The sequence below is a fragment of the Lissotriton helveticus genome, chromosome 4_2 (assembly GCF_964261635.1).
Source record: "Lissotriton helveticus chromosome 4_2, aLisHel1.1, whole genome shotgun sequence".
NCBI classification, from domain to species: Eukaryota; Metazoa; Chordata; class Amphibia; order Caudata; family Salamandridae; genus Lissotriton; species Lissotriton helveticus.
In genome coordinates, this window is record NC_136064.1 from 106,459,878 (window position 1) to 106,475,631 (window position 15,754).

The following is a 15,754-nucleotide window of genomic DNA, read 5'->3' on the forward strand; positions in this document are numbered from 1 at the left end:
TATATTTCATTGGACCCCGCAGAATCTCCTCCCACCCTTGTCTAGATTGAAGCAAGACGTCGCGGGTTGGCGTAAGCTTCCGCTTTCGCCGCTTGGTCGTGCGGCCCTCTTTAAAATGATGTCTCTGCCTCGTTTTCTTTATGCTCTCCAAAACCCTCTTGATATAGTTCCGGCTAGCTATTTCCGTGCAGTCGAGGGTCTTCAAAGGAAGTTGATATGGGACGGCAGACCTCGTATTGCGCTTGCTAAACTGACGCTCCCATGGTACGACGGGGGTATCGCTCTCCCTGATATAAAACGTTACTATTGGGCGTCTCAATTGGGAGCCATTAATCATGGTATGCATGGTCCCGAATTGAACCCCGCTTTTGCCATGGATAGATGGCTGTTACCTGGGGGTAACTACTATAGGCCGCTGTACTCTAAATCGGTGGTTAAGGATCTGTCTGGACCAACCAAGACAGCAGTACGTCTGTGGCAGGACGCAACTAGTTCGATGGGATAGAAAGACCGCTTGACTCGAGCGACCCCGCTTTTTGGTTCTGATAAACTTGGTAAACTGTGGAAGATCAAGGGGTTCAATAAATGGGACCTCATTGGTATTAGTAAGGTGGGAGACCTCTGGGTTAAGGGTCGGGTAAAATAGTTTTAATTGTTAAAGAAGGAGTTTGAATTAGGTGATTCAGAGTACTTCCGTTATGTTCAAGTTCGCCTTGCTTTGAGGTCGGTTTTCCCAGTGGGGGTGGTAATTCCGGAGTCATCCCCGCTCGAAGATAGATTGTTGGACGGTCATGTGCCTGATAGTACTATTTCCCTAGTCTACAAAAAATTTATAAATGATAGGTCGGACCTCCTATTGCATCTTCGGGACTTGTGGACCCGTGACGGCCTTGAGCTGGATGACGAGGGCTGGCAATCTGCGATCTCCTCTCCTAAAGAGGTCGCAATTCCAGCTCGACTCAGACTGGTTCAGCTTAAGATTCTTCATAGGATATACGTCACCGGCCCCCGTTTGGTTCGCATGGGCTTTTCTGAAGAGGGTTTGTGTAAGTGAGGATGTGGGCAGATAGGGACATTTCTCCATATTATTTGGGAATGTCATGAGGTCGCTGCCTTCTGGAGCGGGGTGCATGATGTAATGAGGGAAGTGACGGGGGTTGCCCTCTTGCCGGAAGCTAGACGATGTTTGTTGAATGTTTGGGAATCCACGGATTATAATGCAGCTCAGACACAGTGGGCGACCCTGGGGGCCATGATTGCCAAGCGAGACATTGCTCAATTGTGGGGATCCCACAGGCCACCTACAGTTGAAGTATGGAAGGAAAACATAGACTGGTGCATGTTCAGGGAAAAAACGGTGTATTTGGCCCTGGGTCGGCCCCGGAAGTGGTGTAGAGTGTGGGGACCTTGGAATGGTTACCGTGGGGATATATGTACACCACCCATAATAGATAACACTGATGTCCCACTTTCCCCCTGACCCCGCATTCTGACTACTTTATTGTATGTGCATTGATTTTGCCTCTGTCCTCCCCCCTCCCCTTCCATACATTGATTGCTGATTTCGTTGTATTGTCTTTTCCTTCCCCGTTTAAATTGGTACTTTGTGTAATATATTTCTTTGCCTTGCTGTTTATATATTTTTCAATAAAAAGAAACAAAAAATAAAATAAAAATCTTTCCAAAGCTATGCAAATTGGAAAGTGATGTGGTAGAGAGGATACCATTTAGCTGGATTAGAGGCAGATGAAATTTTGAGTCCAATGTGCTTGCGAAGCTGATGTAATCATCAGATCCAAGAGGTATCAAAGATGGTGGTGATCTTAAGATAGAGGGACGTGAAATGTGAGGTCTGTGTCCATAGTCTAAGGCACAAAGGTGCCTAGTGGGGCTCTGGAGTTCATGGGTCACGGTCATCTTTGATATCTTCGGTCTCTTAGGAGACGGTGGCTCAAAGTGCCTTTATAGGAGACACATAAAATTGATGACCTTCGTCATATTCAAATAAAACAATCCTCTGATTGCAGTACACTAACGTCCTATGATCTGGTTAGCTAGTACTGCGTGTCAAGTATCTGGGTAGCTAGTACTGTGTTTCAAGTACCTGGATAGCTAGTACTGCGTGTCAAGTATCTGGATAGCTAGTACTGCGTGTCAAGTATCTGGGTAGCTAGTACTGCGTGCCAAGTATCTGGATAGCTAGTACTGCGTGCCAAGTATCTGGATAGCTAGTACTGCGTGTCAAGTATTTGGATAGCTAGTACTGCGTGTCAAGTATCTGGATAGCTAGTATGGCGTGTCAAGTATCTGGATAGCTAGTACTGCGTGTCAAGTATTTGGATAGCTAGTACTGCGTGTCAAGTATCTGGATAGCTAGTATGGCGTGTCAAGTATCTGGATAGCTAGTATGGCGTGTCAAGTATCTGGACAGCTAGTATGGCGTGTCAAGTATCTGGATAGCTAGTACTGCGTGTCAAGTATCTGAATAGTTAGTACTGCGTGTCAAGTATCTGGATAGCTAGTATGGCGTGTCAAGTATCTGGATAGCTAGTATGGCGTGTCAAGTATCTGGACAGCTAGTACTACATGTCACGTATCTGGGTAGCTAGTACTGCGTGTCAAGTATCTGGATAGCTAGTACTGCGTGTCAAGTATCTGGATAGCTAGTACTGCGTGTGAAGTATCTGGATAGCTAGTACTGCGTGTCAAGTATCTGGATAGCTAGTACTGCGTGTCAAGTATCTGGATAGCTGGTACTGTGTGTCAAGTATCTGGATAGCTAGTACTGCTTGTCAAGTATCTGGATAGTTAGTACTGCGTGTCAAGTATCTGGATAGTTAGTACTGCGTGTCAAGTATCAGGATAGCTAGTACTGCGTGTCAAGTATCTGGATAGCTGGTACTGTGTGTCAAGTATCTGGATAGCTAGTACTGCGTGTCAAGTAACTGGATAGCTAGTACTGCATGTCAAGTATCTGGACGGCTAGTACTGCGTGTCAAGTATCTGGATAGCTAGTACTGCGTGTCAAGTATCTGGATAGTTAGTACTGCGTGTCAAGTATCTGGGAATCTGGATAGTTAGTACTGTGTTTCAAGTATTTGGATAGCTAGTACTGCGTGTCAAGTATCTGGATAGCTAGTACTACGTGTCAAGTATCTGGATAGCTAGTACTGCGTGTCAAGTATCTGGATAGCTGGTACTGTGTGTCAAGTATCTGGATAGCTAGTATGGCGTGTCAAGTATTTGGATAGCTAGTACTGCGTGTCAAGTATCTGGATAGTTAGTACTGCGTGTCAAGTATCTGATAGCTAGTACTGCGTGTCAAGTATTTGGATAGCTAGTACTGCGTGTCAAGTATCTGGATAGCTAGTATGGCGTGTCAAGTATCTGGACAGCTAGTACTACATGTCACGTATCTGGGTAGCTAGTACTGCGTGTCAAGTATCTGGATAATTAGTACCGCGTGTCAAGTATCTGGATAGCTAGTACTGCGTGTCAAGTATCTGGATAGTTAGTAGTGCATGTCAAGTATCTGGATAGTTAGTACTGCGTGTCAAGTATCTGGATAGCTGGTACTGTGTGTCAAGTATCTGGGTAGCTAGTACTGCGTGTCAAGTATCTGGATAGCAAGTACTGCTTGTCAAGTATCTGGATAGCTAGTACTGCGTGTCAAGTATCTGGGACTCTGGATAGTTAGTACTGCGTGTCAAGTATTTGGATAGCTAGTACTGCGTGTCAAGTATCTGGATAGCTAGTACTGCGTGCCAAGTATCTGGATAGCTAGTACTGCGTGTCAAGTATCTGGATAGCTAGTACTGCGTGTCAAGTATCTGGATAGCTAGTACTGCGTGTCAAGTATCAGGATAGCTAGTACTGCGTGTCAAGTATCTGGATAGCTAGTACTGCGTGTCAAGTATCTGGATAGTTAGTACTGCGTGTCAAGTATCTGGATAGTTAGTACTGCGTGTCAAGTATCTGGATAGCTGGTACTGCGTGTCAAGTATCTGGATAGTTAGTACTGCGTGTCAAGTATCTGGATAGCTGGTACTGTGTGTCAAGTATCTGGATAGCTAGTACTGCGTGTCAAGAAGAGTGGAGAAGCGTGGCTCAGTGGTTAGAGGCGGCAGACCCGGAAACTGAGATCGACCGTGGACCAGGGTTCGATTCCCCGCCTCGGCGGGTCTCGGGCTCAAAAATTCCACGGACTTGACAATTCTCGCTCCGGTGCCTACTCGACTCACGGGGTCACACTCTGCGACTCTGGGCAATAGCTTGCTTAATCTCCACTCCGGCCCCTCGCGGCGGGATGCCTGGCTTTCACCCTGTGGATACCCTGCCGGGGTTTCTCACAGGGGAATACCAGGACGGGTTCCCTAAGCAAGCGCCAGGATGCCCTTTGGGTGACAGGTTTGCGCTATATAAGTACACCTACATTTACATTTACATTTACAAGTATCTGGATAGCTAGTACTGCGTGTCAAGTATCTGGATAGCTAGTACTGCGTGCCAAGTATGTGAATAGCTAGTACTGCTTGTCAAGTATCTGGATAGCTAGTACTGCATGTCATGTATCTGGATAGCTAGTACTGCATCTCAAGTATATGGTTAGCTAGTACTCCATGTCACATATCTGGATAGCTAGTACTGCGTGTCAAGTATCTGGGTAGCTAGTACTGCGTGTCAAGTATCTGGATAGCTAGTACTGCTTGTCAAGTATCTGGATAGTTAGTACTGTGTGTCAAGTATCTGGATAGCAAGTACTGCATGTCAAGTATCTGGATAGCTAGTACTGCGTGTCAAGTATCTGGATAGCTAGCACTGCGTGTCAAGTTTGTGCCTAGCTAGTACTGCGTGTCAAGTATTTGGATAGCTAGTACTGTGTGTCAAGTAATTGGATAGCTAGTACTGCGTGTCAAGTGTCTGGATAACTAGTACTGTGTGTCAAGTATCTGGATAGCAAGTACTGCTTGTGAAGTATCTGGATAGCTAGTACTGTGTGTCAAGTATCTGGATAGCTAGTACTGTGTGTCAAGTATGTGAATAGCTAGTACTGCTTGTCAAGTATCTGGATAGCTAGTACTGCATCTCAAGTATATGGTTAGCTAGTACTCCATGTCACATATCTGGATAGCTAGCACTGCGTGTCCAGTATCTGGATAGCTAGTACTGCGTGTCAAGTATCTGGATAGCTGGTACTGTATGTCAAGTATCTGGATAGCTAGTACTGCATGTCATGTATCTGGATAGCTAGTACTGCATCTCAAGTATATGGTTAGCTAGTACTCCATGTCACATATCTGGATAGCTAGTACTGCGTGTCAATTTTGTGCCTAGCTAGTACTGCGTGTCAAGTATTTGGATAGCTAGTACTGTGTGTCAAGTAATTGGATAGCTAGTACTGCGTGTCAAGTGTCTGGATAACTAGTACTGTGTGTCAAGTATCTGGATAGCTAGTACTGTGTGTCAAGTAATTGGATAGCTAGTACTGCGTGTCCAAGTGTCTGGATAACTAGTACTGTGTGTCAAGTATCTGGATAGCTAGTACTGTGTGTCAAGTAATTGGATAGCTAGTACTGCGTGTCAAGTATCTGGATAGCTAGTACTGCGTGTCAAGTATCTGGATAGCTAGTACTGCGTGTCAAGTATCTGGATAGCTAGTACTGCGTGTCAAGTATCTGGATAGCTAGTACTGCGTGTCAAGTATCTGGATAGTTAGTACTGCGTGTCAAGTATCTGGATAGTTAGTACTGCGTGTCAAGTATCTGGATAGCTGGTACTGTGTGTCAAGTATCTGGATAGCTAGTACTGCGTGTCAAGTATCTGGATAGCTAGTACTGCGTGTCAAGTATCTGGATAGCTAGTACTGCGTGTCAAGTATCTGGATAGCTAGTACTGCGTGTCAAGTATCTGGATAGTTAGTACTGCGTGTCAAGTATCTGGATAGTTAGTACTGCGTGTCAAGTATCTGGATAGCTGGTACTGTGTGTCAAGTATCTGGATAGCTAGTACTGCGTGTCAAGAAGAGTGGAGAAGCGTGGCTCAGTGGTTAGAGGCGGCAGACCCGGAAACTGAGATCGACCGTGGACCAGGGTTCGATTCCCCGCCTCGGCGGGTCTCGGGCTCAAAAATTCCACGGACTTGGCAATTCTCGCTCCGGTGCCTACTCGAATCACGGGGTCACACTCTGCAACTCTGGGCAATAGCTTGCTTAATCTCCACTACGGCCCCTCGCGGCGGGATGCCTGGCTTTCACCTTGTGGACACCCTGCCGGGGTTTCTCACAGGGGAATACCAGGACGGGTTCCCTAAGCAAGCGCCAGGATGCCCTTTGGGTGACAGGTTTGCGCTATATAAGTACACCTACATTTACATTTACAAGTATCTGGATAGCTAGTACTGCGTGTCAAGTATCTGGATAGCTAGTACTGCGTGCCAAGTATGTGAATAGCTAGTACTGCTTGTCAAGTATCTGGATAGCTAGTACTGCATGTCATGTATCTGGATAGCTAGTACTGCATCTCAAGTATATGGTTAGCTAGTACTCCATGTCACATATCTGGATAGCTAGTACTGCGTGTCAAGTATCTGGGTAGCTAGTACTGCGTGTCAAGTATCTGGATAGCTAGTACTGCTTGTCAAGTATCTGGATAGTTAGTACTGTGTGTCAAGTATCTGGATAGCAAGTACTGCATGTCAAGTATCTGGATAGCAAGTACTGCATGTCAAGTATCTGGATAGCTAGTACTGCGTGTCAAGTTTGTGCCTAGCTAGTACTGCGTGTCAAGTATTTGGATAGCTAGTACTGTGTGTCAAGTAATTGGATAGCTAGTACTGCGTGTCAAGTGTCTGGATAACTAGTACTGTGTGTCAAGTATCTGGATAGCAAGTACTGCTTGTGAAGTATCTGGATAGCTAGTACTGTGTGTCAAGTATCTGGATAGCTAGTACTGTGTGTCAAGTATGTGAACAGCTAGTACTGCTTGTCAAGTATCTGGATAGCTAGTACTGCATCTCAAGTATATGGTTAGCTAGTACTCCATGTCACATATCTGGATAGCTAGCAGTGCGTGTCCAGTATCTGGATAGCTAGTACTGCGTGTCAAGTATCTGGATAGCTGGTACTGTATGTCAAGTATCTGGATAGCTAGTACTGCATGTCATGTATCTGGATAGCTAGTACTGCATCTCAAGTATATGGTTAGCTAGTACTCCATGTCACATATCTGGATAGCTAGTACTGCGTGTCAAGTTTGTGCCTAGCTAGTACTGCGTGTCAAGTATTTGGATAGCTAGTACTGTGTGTCAAGTAATTGGATAGCTAGTACTGCGTGTCAAGTGTCTGGATAACTAGTACTGTGTGTCAAGTATCTGGATAGCTAGTACTGTGTGTCAAGTAATTGGATAGCTAGTACTGCGTGTCCAAGTGTCTGGATAACTAGTACTGTGTGTCAAGTATCTGGATAGCTAGTACTGTGTGTCAAGTAATTGGATAGCTAGTACTGCGTGTCAAGTGTCTGGATAACTAGTACTGTGTGTCAAGTATCTGGATAGCAAGTACTGCTTGTGAAGTATCTGGATAGCTAGTACTGTGTGTCAAGTATCTGGATAGCTAGTACTGTGTGTCAAGTATCTGGATAGCTAGTACTGCGTGTCAAGTATCTGGATAGCTAGTACTGCGTGTCAAGTATCTGGATAGCTAGTACTGCGTGTCAAGTATCTGGATAGGTGGTACTGCGTGTCAAGTATCTGGATAGGTGGTACTGCCTGTCAAGTATCTGGATAGGTGGTACTGCGTGTCAAGTATCTGGTTAGCTAGTACTGCGTGTCCAAGTGTCTGGATAACTAGTACTGTGTGTCAAGTATCTGGATAGCTAGTACTGTGTGTCAAGTAATTGGATAGCTAGTACTGCGTGTCAAGTGTCTGGATAACTAGTACTGTGTGTCAAGTATCTGGATAGCAAGTACTGCTTGTGAAGTATCTGGATAGCTAGTACTGTGTGTCAAGTATCTGGATAGCTAGTACTGCGTGTCAAGTGTCTGGATAACTAGTACCGTGTGTCAAGTATCTGGATAGCAAGTACTGCGTGTGAAGTATCTGGATAGCTAGTACTGCGTGTGAAGTATCTGGATAGCTAGTACTGCGTGTCATGTATCTGGATAGCTAGTACTGCGTGTCAAGTATCTGGTAAGCTAGTACTGCATGTCAAGTATCTGGATAGCTAGTACTGCGTGTCATGTATCTGGATAGCTAGTACTGCGTGTCATGTATCTGGATAGCTAGTACTGCGTGTCAAGTATCTGGTTAGTTAGTACTGCGTGTCAAGTATCTGGATAGCTAGTACTGCGTGTCAAGTATCTGGATAGCTAGTACTGCGTGTCAAGTATCTGGATAGCAAGTACTGCGTGTCAAGTATCTGGTTAGCTGGTACTGTGTGTCAAGTATCTGGATAGCAAGTACTGCGTGTCAAGTATCTGGATAGCTAGTACTGCGTGTCATGTATCTGGATAGCTAGTACTGCGTGTCATGTATCTGGATAGCTAGTACTGCGTGTCAAGTATCTGGTTAGCTAGTACTGCGTGTCAAGTATCTGGATAGCTGGTACTGTGTGTCAAGTATCTGGATAGCAAGTACTGCGTGTCAAGTATCTGGTTAGCTGGTACTGCGGGTCAAGTATCTGGATAGCAAGTACTGCATGTCAAGTATCTGGATAGCTAGTACTGCGTGTCAAGTATCTGGATAGCTAGTACTGTGTGTGTCAAGTATCTGGATAGTTAGTACTGTGTGTGTCAAGTATCTGGATAGCTAGTACTGCGTGTCAAGTATCTGGATAGCTAGTACTGCGTGCCAAGTATGTGAATAGCTAGTACTGCTTGTCAAGTATCTGGATAGCTAGTACTGCATGTCATGTATCTGGATAGCTAGTACTGCATCTCAAGTATATGGTTAGCTAGTACTCCATGTCACATATCTGGATAGCTAGTACTGCGTGTCAAGTATCTGGGTAGCTAGTACTGCGTGTCAAGTATCTGGATAGCTAGTACTGCTTGTCAAGTATCTGGATAGTTAGTACTGTGTGTCAAGTATCTGTATAGCAAGTACTGCATGTCAAGTATCTGGATAGCTAGTACTGCGTGTCAAGTATCTGGATAGCTAGTACTGCGTGTCAAGTTTGTGCCTAGCTAGTACTGCGTGTCAAGTATTTGGATAGCTAGTACTGTGTGTCAAGTAATTGGATAGCTAGTACTGCGTGTCAAGTGTCTGGATAACTAGTACTGTGTGTCAAGTATCTGGATAGCTAGTACTGTGTGTCAAGTAATTGGATAGCTAGTACTGCGTGTCCAAGTGTCTGGATAACTAGTACTGTGTGTCAAGTATCTGGATAGCTAGTACTGTGTGTCAAGTAATTGGATAGCTAGTACTGCGTGTCAAGTGTCTGGATAACTAGTACTGTGTGTCAAGTATCTGGATAGCAAGTACTGCTTGTGAAGTATCTGGATAGCTAGTACTGTGTGTCAAGTATCTGGATAGCTAGTACTGTGTGTCAAGTATCTGGATAGCTAGTACTGCGTGTCAAGTATCTGGATAGCTAGTACTGCGTGTCAAGTATCTGGATAGCTAGTACTGCGTGTCAAGTATCTGGATAGGTGGTACTGCGTGTCAAGTATCTGGATAGGTGGTACTGCCTGTCAAGTATCTGGATAGGTGGTACTGCGTGTCAAGTATCTGGATAGGTAGTACTGCGTGTCAAGTATCTGGTTAGCTAGTACTGCGTGTCCAAGTGTCTGGATAACTAGTACTGTGTGTCAAGTATCTGGATAGCTAGTACTGTGTGTCAAGTAATTGGATAGCTAGTACTGCGTGTCAAGTGTCTGGATAACTAGTACTGTGTGTCAAGTATCTGGATAGCAAGTACTGCTTGTGAAGTATCTAGATAGCTAGTACTGTGTGTCAAGTATCTGGATAGCTAGTACTGCGTGTCAAGTGTCTGGATAACTAGTACTGTGTGTCAAGTATCTGGATAGCAAGTACTGCTTGTGAAGTATCTGGATAGCTAGTACTGTGTGTCAAGTATCTGGATAGCTAGTACTGTGTGTCAAGTATCTGGATAGCTAGTACTGTGTGTCAAGTATCTGGATAGCTAGTACTGTGTGTCAAGTATCTGGATAGCTAGTACAGCGTATCAAGTATCTGGTTAGCTAGTACTGCGTGTGAAGTATCTGGATAGCTAGTACTGCGTGTGAAGTATCTGGATAGCTAGTACTGCGTGTGAAGTATCTGGATAGCTAGTACTGCGTGTGAAGTATCTGGATAGCTAGTACTGCGTGTGAAGTATCTGGATAGCTAGTACTGCGTGTGAAGTATCTGGATAGCTAGTACTGCGTGTCATGTATCTGGATAGCTAGTACTGCGTGTCATGTATCTGGATAGCTAGTACTGCGTGTCATGTATCTGGATAGCTAGTACTGCGTGTCAAGTATCTGGATAGCTAGTACTGCGTGTCAAGTATCTGGATAGCTAGTACTGCGTGTCAAGTATCTGGATAGCTAGTACTGCGTGTCAAGTATCTGGATAGCAAGTACTGCGTGTCAAGTATCTGGTTAGCTGGTACTGTGTGTCAAGTATCTGGATAGCAAGTACTGCGTGTCAAGTATCTGGATAGCTAGTACAGCGTGTCATGTATCTGGATAGCTAGTACTGCGTGTCAAGTATCTGGTTAGCTAGTACTGCGTGTCAAGTATCTGGATAGCTGGTACTGTGTGTCAAGTATCTGGTTAGCTGGTACTGTGTGTCAAGTATCTGGATAGCAAGTACTGCGTGTCAAGTATCTGGTTAGCTGGTACTGCGTGTCAAGTATCTGGATAGCAAGTACTGCATGTCAAGTATCTGGATAGCTAGTACTGCGTGTCAAGTATCTGGATAGCTAGTACTGTGTGTGTCAATTATCTGGATAGTTAGTACTGTGTGTGTCAAGTATCTGGATAGCTAGTACTGCGTGTCAAGTATCTGGATAGCTAGTACTGCGTGTCAAGTATCTGGATAGCTAGTACTGCGTGTCAAGTATCTGGTTAGCTAATACTGCGTGTCAAGTATCTGGTTAGCTAGTACTGCGTGTCAAGTATCTGGTTAGCTAGTACTGCGTGTCAAGTATCTGGTTAGCTAGTACTGCGTGTCAAGTATCTGGTTAGCTAGTACTGCGTGTCAAGTATCTGGATAGCTAGTACTGCGTCACAACAATAATGATGTCCTAGTGCTCAAGGCAGAAACAATATTGTCAAGAAATCTGCGGCATCACAAGTTGCACCAAAATTACAACATGCCTCCCCTCTTGCAATGAATTTGGGGTAGGGGATGCCTCAGTCTGCTGCCACTATTAAAATAGCCCAACTCTGATAGACTTAACAAACATTTACAAAGCCCACATTCACCTAGTGTAACATAGAAAAAAGGTGAGAAAGCGAGATGGCACCTCACGGGCAAACACCAATGGGACCCCTGGCTGGTACTCACCAGGATGGCCCTGTTATCATCATTGGTACCATCAAGCTATAACGGAAACGTGTCCTAAACCCAAAGAAAAGATTGTGCGTGATGCAGTGTACAAAAATTATATGTGACTCAACGTACAACATTTAACACATAACACATATTCTATTCTGCAACTAGGACTAGGTCCTTTAATTTTGTTCCTATTTGTTGCATACAAAACATATATAGAATTAAAAAAGGAGGTTGTGAATACTACCAATCGATTCACAACCTACTCACAGCCAGTACTGCGTGTCAAGTATCTGGATAGCTAGCACAACGTGTCAAGCATAAAGCTTCTCAATTTCCTTTACTTAACCTTTAAAGGCAGTAAGGACAGACATATTCAACACACTGCCTCATTATCGTTTAGTGAAAGACAAAGGGGTAACAAAATGTGCACGTAAACCTCGAGTCTCAGGTGACAGAAACTGGAGTACTCTCTCTGAGTAAAGCAGCATTGGTATCCACAGGAAGCAAAATAAACATACGAGTAAAGACTCGGACTAAATAACCCTCAATTATGCTCCCGTAAGAGACTTCTCTGTAGCCAGAGTTACGCCTGTATAATCTACCAAAGTCTTAACATGAAAAGAACAAGCATTTACAATGCAATAGGTCTCGCAGCATTAAGAGTTACTGGCATTGTAAATGACAATGCTTTGCATACATTTTTTTTTTAATTTGCAATTGGTATATAAATATTGTTTGTGATTGGTTAGCTGATGTGGTGGTGTCCCCGAGTGATGTGGTGGTGTCCCCGAGTGATGTGGTGGTTTCCCCGAGTGATTCTAAAACAAGCAAGCATCGCCTACCACCTCTATGCGGACGACACCCTACGGTACCTCGAGATCTCCTCCCTCAATTACATCCTGAGTCTCAACTCCAGTCTTTCAAAAGTAGAAAATTGGCTAACTCTCAACCACCTCAAACTCAACCAAGAATGGATAAACAACCTTGACTCCCTAAACGTCAAATTCACTTTAGCAAACTCAGTTAAAAGTGATTGTTTTTAAACATAACTTGAAAAACATTCCTTCACCCGCCATGATGACAATGCTGTTAATGAACTAAGAAGCTACTCAGGGGTCATGTGTATCCTATATGTTGCACGATTTGCATTATATATGGAGCAAAAGTTTAGTCTATTAAATCAAATGAGTTTTTTGTACAGCAGACATGCTGAGCTCACAGATTTGAAGGTGCTCTCTTATGTGATAATGAAGAAAATGGCGGCTCTAACAATTAAAATATTTGCCCAGGATCACAGCGTTTGAAACCAGTTAATGGGTCAAGAGCATTACAATTAGGTTGAGTAGATTATTTAAGTCACTAGACCTGCAAGCCTAGTTACATTTTAATGATTTTTCAAGGCCTGAAGATGCATACATGGACCTTCTGGGCTAGGCGTGCAAAACGAAATGTCATCATACTGCTGTGCCCTGTTTTCATTTTTGCTAATGCTGTTCCGCATCTGCCAACAAGCATTTATTTTTACTTTTTGGCGATACAATACAATATCAGCAGAACTTATTATCAAAGTAAAAAGGTCAGGTAAAGCAATTGAAAGGCGAGACATATTGGCTTTGTCAATTCTTGGTTCCATTACTGCTGGCAACCCTGTCTGATGACTGAGTTGATCACTGCTGATATTTTTGCATAAGGTGGCCGCTAATGTAATTTTTTCTGATTTTGTCATAATTACAACACTAACAGTATTTGAAGCTCAGGATGAATTTCACTGAATGTACGAAGCTCTTAATACAGAAAAGGTTGTAGACAGAGGATAAACACTATATAAAATTATTCAACCAAATAAAGTGAGTTCAAAAAAAATTGTCATGAAATATCAGTTAGGCGCCTCAAGCCAAAATTAAGTACACAGCCATTACCAACTTACCTGACCACATTGTATATCAAAATTAGTCACTGAGTTTCTTAACAGTTATGCCCAACATTCAAAAGCTGGATGTTAAAGCACTGCAGTGAACATGTATATTAGAAAGAATATCAGGTCCAAAAGAAGGTACCAAACATCTTTGTGAGGCAAAGCATTTAGGAGTAGGTCATCAAAGTGAATAGAGATAAGATTAAAATGACTATGTTCATTTTGTCTCAAAAAGGTTAAAGCCTATGTTTTCTTGAATTCAGAACCTGCCACGCCATTTCCTAAGACACCTCCTCACAAGTGACCTGGGATCAACCCATAGCTCTGCAAATAGTTACTATCCTGATGAAGACCTTCTAAATTCTGATGGGTCAAAACGTCATTGACATCAATGGGTGAAAACGCATTATGATTAAGAAGATGGTCAATTTGATGCAGTTTACAACACAAAATTAATCTGTTGTTTTGATCAGTCAATCGTGTACTACCCCTTTGACTGATCGCCATAGTGTCTATCGTCTAACTTTTTGATCACTTTGTATCACTGTACTCACTTGCACTATTCGATCTCCTTTTTTCATAGAGCACTACATTTACAGGCTGCAGATCTGTTTGTACACACTTAAAGTTTAGTTGTATTTATGGCTGTGTATAAAGGAGTCTTATACTATACTCAGATCTCCTAATATTGGTATTGACTTATTTGTCTTGATCCTGTTAAAAATCTCTATTTCCAGCACATATCAGAATTACAAAAAAAAGCTTCATGGTTTGCTTTCCTAACTGCTAAATTCATACAGTTCATTTACAGGTATTTACATTTTGTGGTAGGTTACAAAGAACAACATATCTCGCTCTCCCTGTACTCCAGCAACAGTGTCAACTCCTCTAACTTTGCAGTCAGAGAAATAGAAGTTTTTAAAAACATATACACGTACTAATGGTATGATGAAGTGTCACAAGGCAACTTCAAAAATCTGATTTTGTCACCAGTCAGGTTACAGTAGTTAATCCAATTCGATTTCCCACTGCCCCATCATGCACGTCTACTGTTACTATTCCTAGAATGAATGCGAGCATTGAGGTATGCACTCCAAGGTAAAACAACTGATTTCGTGCACAGTCGAAAAACGTTTACTTTTTCAACTGCTGGTGATAATAAAAAAAACTACTCAAATGGGGACATAAGGGGTGCAAAAGACACACATAACAATGTCCCACGGTCAGCTATGTTAACACACTAGTTGCCAGCAGACCCCAGATCATGACACTGTCAGTCAATTCCGAATACTTTACCAGTGGCACTTTCAGGGTGGAATCATTTTGAAGTCCTTACTTAAAAATGTTACATTGGAACTACAAATCTGGCGGTGACTGGGTAGCTGTGTCAAAAACAGGGCGCGTCCCCAGCTAGTGATAACATTCGTCATCACTGCGTGCCTGGACTACACTGAAACCTAGCCATTGGGATAGAAAACAATATACTGGGTAATAAACCTTCAGTACATAGAAATGTTCAGTTGGGCAGATCCCGCATGTAGCAATGATGTACTGTGTAGTGCTCAGCAGTCTGGAAAGGCTCATTTTACCAAACGCCCTCCAGGAGCGGAACAAAGCCAGCTACACTTGCCGGCGTCTGCGTTTGGAACCGTGTATTGCTTCTTCTGTTTGTGACCCAAAAATCACGGATGTGAGGAAGTGTGGCAGCAGTTGCACCCGCTACATCTGCTCTCGTCCCTGCGTTTCATGCACGTTCTGTTACCTGCATAACCGGCGCCCCAGGGTCCACGCCAGTGTCCAGCACAGCAATAACCGTCCCGCAGCCGTCGTACTCTGGGAATCGGGTGAGGAAGCCGGCGGCACCCGTCTCCTTCTTTGGCAGAAGTCCGTGGAGCGGGAAGAGCTCCTCGGCCACCGGGGAGGCCATGGTGAAGATACAACGGGGCTTCTTGGAGCTGCTGCTTGCACCGGGGGAGGAGCAGGAGGGAGGCGACGGGTGCAATGTGCAGAAGGTGGCAGGAGAGACCCAGGGGAGACTTAGACAGCGGATGGGCAGCCATAGAACTCTCGTGACGCGCCGGGGGGAGGAGCATGTGCTATCCTGACCACCATTTGGAGACCGGCTGAGGGAGAGGCGGAAGCGTGAGTGCTTCCAGGGGCGCATGGCAGAGTCGGATTCCGACGCGCGCGACCCAATCCGAAGGCGCGCGTCTGAATCTGCCTCTACCATTGACAATGCTGCGCGCGTGGCCAGCTCTTGTCTCCACTCGTTGTCGGCTGAGCCGACAGCTATAGTTCTCTGGCGAGAACGCGCTTCGCGCTCTTCTAGCGGAGACCTA

The 15,754-nt window shown here is 44.2% G+C and overlaps 1 protein-coding gene across 9 annotated transcripts in view; it reads right to left on the reverse strand.

Moving 5' to 3' along the window:
• Window positions 1-15,754, reverse strand: part of MED12 (mediator complex subunit 12) — a 614,738-nt gene that overhangs the window by 288,146 nt on the left and 310,838 nt on the right. The window lies entirely within an intron of this gene.